Source organism: Bidens hawaiensis, unplaced genomic scaffold (assembly GCF_021521415.1).
Source record: "Bidens hawaiensis isolate Kalapana, Puna unplaced genomic scaffold, B.hawaiensis_p1.1 tig00019572_1, whole genome shotgun sequence".
Taxonomy (NCBI): domain Eukaryota; kingdom Viridiplantae; phylum Streptophyta; class Magnoliopsida; order Asterales; family Asteraceae; genus Bidens; species Bidens hawaiensis.
In genome coordinates, this window is record NW_027492974.1 from 36100 (window position 1) to 41388 (window position 5289).

Consider the following 5289-nt stretch of genomic DNA (forward strand, 5'->3'; position numbering starts at 1 on the left):
TTTTAAGTTATGTGTATGCACTATGGGCTAGACATGTTTAATAGCTAATCCAAGTGTGGTATGTAATGTAAATAGTCGGGTCTAGGTTTGTGTCAAACGGATGTGTGTCGCTTGTTTGAACGGTTATTTAAACAGTTACACCAATTATCATGTATTTATGTGTCCATGTGATCCATCAGAAGAACAGATCACTTGTGATCATCATTCAAATTCACAACATTACATCAGTTTATTTATTTGTTTGTTCCATCCTCATACGTTTTGTGTTGTTCATCATGAAACCTATTTGGCATCCACGCAAAATCCAAAAATCCTAATATTAAGAAAATCCATATAAATATACTAGATTATCAATGAAATGATATATTTTGGAGGGTGTAGGTGTAGATTTCTGTCATGGTTAGGTTTGGGCTAAGCAGGTCCTGGCCACTAAATGGTTGAAATGAGAAGTTGTTTAATAACAAAACCATTTAAAACTACAATTAAATTCAAAGATAGATATCTAATGTTTATTTAAAATTATATGTAACCCACCAAACCAATGGTGCGTTTAGGTAATCATGTCATGTTTGATCAGTTACAGATATCCAGGTTTGGGTTGGGTCAAAACAAACTCTCACCCCAAATTACTCACTAAACTTCAACAAGGATTTATTTATTTTGGAAAATTAGTGTTGCGGGTCAAGCCGTTCATGCACAAAATGGGTCCATTTTTTTCAACCACACACACGTAACATAATAATTAAACAACATGCTTGAAAATCAAGCTTACCAATATAATGATCACTAAGAACAGGATCAACATTTATCCCACTTTTTATCAGTAAAGTTTTAGAAGTATGAGCAGCAAATACAATAGTTTTTTATGTTAAAGAGAAAACAGTAATGAATGATGTAACATTGTGTCAAAAAATCTGAGTGTAGAGAGAAGACATACCCGTGATCAATCAATCTAACTCCAATCGAAGATCAGGTATTTGGGAGATGGCAGGCCAGTATTTGCCTTTTCTACTACACTGCTTTCTCAGTTCTATGCTAGAATCAAACAACCACAAACTTGAAAGTGAAGGGAGTAGTGCCTCTGGCAGATCTCTAACCTTTGGGCATGGCAAAATATGAAGATGTTCAAGGCAGGTAAGGTGTTGCATGCCCTCTGAAATTGATTCCAACTCCATAAAACCATTGATATGTAGAGAAGTGAGAGATGCAGGAAGAAGAAAAGATGATGATGAACCACTGATCATATCTTCTTCCTCCTTTGCAAATGAAACCACTTCTGACTTTTCACCACCATATAACTCTAGTGTATCAAGTGAAGTTGGGAAATTTTGCAACCCCCACTCTGAAATGGGCTTCTTTAGCTCTCCTATATTTAAATAACTTAAATTAGGAGGCCACAAACCACAAGGAAAAGAGTAATCCAAATTCGGACAGTTACGTATCCATATTTGTTCCAAACAAGTGAGACTTCGCAAATGCTCATAAGGGAATGACTTTATATTCTTGCAATTACGGATCTCAAGGGCTCTCAAGCAAAACAAAGGAAGACAACCATAACCATTATAAGGAATGACTTCTATGTTATCACAAAAAGATATTGATAACTTGGTGATATGAATCAAACATCCCTCAGGAAACAACCTCATATTAGGCATTTCAGAAATGTAAAGAGATTCAAGTAATAGCAAGAAGTTGTTGAGAAGCCAACTTAGCTCTAGATTGCCACAATCCTTTATGGTAAGTTTCTTAAAACTGGATGCGGGGGTCGTCTGATTCTGGGAAAGTCAAGGATGCAACTGAAGGACAACTCCTTATTTTTAACTTCTCAATGCTCTTTGGGCATTGGTAACTCTCAAATCTCGGACAACCTTTGATTTCGACTGCTGTAACTGATTCCATGATCATCTTCAAGTGCACCTCTTTCTCTCCTAGTGATATCAAATTTGCGCACCCTCTTATTGACAATTTCCGTAAACTCACTAGAGTCTCGCATGCGGTTGCGTCTGATTCCCACAAGTAAGTGAGTTCATCACAATACAAAATGCTTAAATATTCAACTGCCATAAGGTTCTCTAAAACTTCCCCATGTAGGCGAGTAAGTCCTTTAATGTTCTTAACTGTAAGTCTAGCAATTGATGAAGACATACTAACCATGTTTCTTAACACCATTGAAGAACATCCCTCTACGTGCAAAACCCGAAGTAACGGTATTAACTCCATTGCCACAACATTTACCTTCGGACAATCAATTATAGATACCTCACGAAGACAAGGAAATGCTCCGTCCATGTTACCACGGCTAATTGACCATTCCTCCCATCCCTTCATGTTATTAAACTCTAATACTTCAAGTGATGGAAATGCAACTCCATGGCAAGAATTCGAAGGTCCAAGTAACTCAATGTTCAATCTCTTCAACCCATCCATGCTTATAACAAACAACTTTTGAAGTGAAGGTAGTTGTCCAAGGGTTGGTAAACATGTACAACTTCTACAACCATGTAATGTAAGTTGGCTTAAGCAAACAAATGAAGAATCCCCTACCCAACTAGGAAATTTTGTTCCACTATAGTACATTATTTTGAGGTTTGTCAATTTCTCAAAAGGCCTCAACCCTTCTAGAACTTCATAATCAGTTATTCCATTCCGAGAACCATCAAATACATCAATCCATTCCATCTGCAAATCATAAATATGCTTCTTTCGTTGTAAATTCGCCTCTTTTGCGTGTATTGGATTTTTCACTTTGTGCAACCCCTCAATGGAAAGATGACCCTGAAGATGAACTAGGCCTTTAAGATCAGATATTTTAAACTCACCGGCTCCCCCAATAAGGACTTTGGGTAGAGTTTTTAGACCCGTCAAACGACTAATTTCTAATGGCATGTTGTTTAATTTTGGAGTATAACTGATGTCGAGATGTCTCAGGCTTAGTAACTTTGTAATACTATTTGGCAAGCTAGATAAGTCATAACAACCAGACACCAATAAACTTTGTAGGTTAAGAAGGTCACCAACTTGTTCGGGTAAACATGTTATCTTAGTGTTGGAAAAATTTAGGTACCGCATATGCTTAAGACTACCAATAGACTGTGGTACCTCTGTAATATTATAATTAGCTAGGCTTAACACCCTTAGGAATCGCAATTTTTGAAGTAGCTCTGTAAGTACCTTGTTCGAAACGTAGAACCTTTGCTCGCTGTTTAATCTTGTAACTGACGTGGCTAAGAAAGTTCTCATGCGTCTAGCTCTATGTAGTGCCTTGAACATTTTGTACGCTCCATATTTTTCACGAATATTTGAAAGGTGGTGGATATCTTCGAAAGATTCATTCCAACTGTAAACATCCATCTTATTGTCCAACATAAGAAAAAACTCTCCTGCAACACTCGTAGCCAAGTCATTTATCATGTCATGCATTGTATATTGTGATTTATCGTTGGCTAAATGCTGAAAAAATGACCTCGACACTAGCTCTTCAAAACACTCCTGGCCAAAACTCTCCATTGACTTGTTCATGTTTGACTCGTGCAAAAACCCTTCAGCCATCCATAGCAATACCAATTCATCCTTGTCAAACATATAACCCTTGGGAAATAAACAACAATATGCAAAGATTTGCTTCAAATGTGATGGGAGATCATGGTAACTTAGCATTAGAGCCGGAATTATCTCACTTCCATAATGTGAACTCCATATCACACAATTCAGGAGCTCCTCCCATGAGTCATCATTGGATTTTGTTCTAAGTACCCTTCCAAGTGTTACCAAAGCCAAAGGCAATCTACCACATTTGTTGACAATGTCTCCACCCTGCAACTCGAGTATTCTATTTACATCGAAGTTTTGTTTACCTGTCGCATTTTGAGCAACCAAAGATAGAGCTTCTTCATTTGACAAAAGTTCTAGATGGTGAACTTTTACGGAATCCATCACTGATGCAACCTTGGTCTTTCGTGTCGTTATGAGAATTTTACTTCCAGGAGCACCTACGGTAAAAGGGCGTTGGAGGAGCTCCCATTTCTTGTAGCTTTCGTTCCAAACATCATCCATAACAAGTAGGAACCTTTTCCTTGAAACCTTTTCAGTAAGAGCTACTTGAAGCTGATTTAGTGTTTCAAAGTTCTTGTCTTCCCCACTAACATCTTTGAAAATGGCTTTGCTTATTGAAAATACATCAAACTCCTCAAAAACACAAACCCATGACATGAGCTCAAAGTGACTCTTCACTTCTGTATCATTGTACAAAACTTGGGCAAGGGTGGTTTTGCCAATCCCACCGAGACCAACTATGGACACAACGCTGACATTTGCAATACATGATCCGTTGTCCAACAACTTATCTAACAACGCCTCTTTATCACCTTCCCGGCCTATAATTTTGGATTTATCAACCAGTGATGTTTCCTCTATCCTTTGACTCGGTCCATTTAATTTTTCAACGTTGTCATTCAAACACAAAAGATCTTTCTCCTTAATGAGATCACACAATTTGGTCATAATCCCATCTAGCTTAGAACTCATCTTAAGATCATACTTTAAAGCATGTAATTTGGTTGGAATGAACTTTAATATCTTACTTGTGCCAGTGCTGGCATGAGATTCTTGATTGAAATGGCGTCTCATAGCTTCGGTGGCCAAATCATCGAGTACATCATCTATTTCATAAGCCAAATGATGGAGTTTGTTCAACCATAATTGAACTGATGTGTCTGTTATATGCTTTGGTCCGGCATCGACAAGTACAGCTCGGATTAGAGTCAAGTTGTTTCTCAACTTCTTGAGCTCAGAATAGATGCCTGCAGATCGAGCCAGCCTAATCAAGTCACCAGAAGCCAACTTCTCAAATAACACAGTGATGAATGCTCCAATAAAGACTTCACCAATAGCCATTGCAAAGGTAAAAACTGTTTTTTTTGTTTTATGGTTGGGATTGAAGCTTGAAGATGAAGCAAAGGATTGAATTTGTGTGAAACAAAGACTTCCAGTGATTAATGTTTCAACGAAGACTTCTAGTCTCCAGCTGTCTAATTATTGCATATAAATTAAATAAAGAGTCGTGTAGAATTGTAATCCATTTATTACATGATAATGCTAGAAATTAGAGTTACTGTACTAGTACTGCGTCCTATTGCAATCTTCTTTTTGGGTGCATTTTAGCCACATAAATCGATCGACAAGATACCAACATCAGTCTGTTCTTCGAATTTAATTAATTGTTGATCTGAAATGTTATCAATTTATTTTGCAATATACGCAGCAGCGACCGTCACACATCTATGAAATTGA

The 5289-nt window shown here is 37.4% G+C and overlaps 1 pseudogene; it reads right to left on the reverse strand.

The window, feature by feature from the left end:
• Positions 1-567: 567 nt before the first annotated feature.
• LOC143558651 (putative disease resistance RPP13-like protein 1) lies at positions 568-5068 on the reverse strand (annotated as a pseudogene).
• Between the last annotated feature and the right edge of the window lie 221 nt (positions 5069-5289).